General features: G+C 36.8%; 1 pseudogene; it reads right to left on the bottom strand.

The window, feature by feature from the left end:
- Positions 1-13: 13 nt before the first annotated feature.
- Positions 14-579, bottom strand: part of LOC144237466 (chromobox protein homolog 3 pseudogene) — an 8,955-nt pseudogene continuing 8,389 nt past the window's right edge.

The following is a 579-nucleotide window of genomic DNA, read 5'->3' on the forward strand; positions in this document are numbered from 1 at the left end:
GCAATGTAAAAAATTATTGAGCTTCATCTTCTGGACAAGAGGCCAAGTTAGTCTCTCTTCATAAAAAGCAATTACAATTTGAGGACACTTCATGTTTGCCTCTTTTGCCAGCACCATGTCTACCTCATCTGAATCGTTCCATTTGATGAGAAACATTCATTCTCCATTGTTGTCTGTGGCACCAATTATTCATTCCGTATTTATCAGTAACATCTTTTTTCTCCTTTGATTTGCTATCATCAGATTCACTGTCAGATAGATTTTCTTTTTGTACAGTCTTTGTCAGTTTTTTGAGAATTAAAGAAATGCTTCAATTAACTCTGGACAATCTAAATTTTCTTCAGGTGCCCATGTATTGTCAGCATCCGTAAATCCCTTTCACTTCAGGAAATACTCCACCTTCCAACTTACTACATGTCATTTCAGTCTTTTCCCACCACAGATTCTTCAGGCTCTGCTTCTCTTACTTTTTTTCTCCTTCCATTCTGTTTCTTTCCCATATTTTGCAATGCAGTTTTATTGGAGGCCACTTTTTATTTCAGGCTTGAAGAGCTATTATTCACTACCTCTGGAGCAGTT

This window comes from Crocuta crocuta, unplaced genomic scaffold (genome assembly GCF_008692635.1).
Source record: "Crocuta crocuta isolate KB4526 unplaced genomic scaffold, BGI_CrCroc_1.0 scaffold779, whole genome shotgun sequence".
NCBI lineage: Eukaryota > Metazoa > Chordata > Mammalia > Carnivora > Hyaenidae > Crocuta > Crocuta crocuta.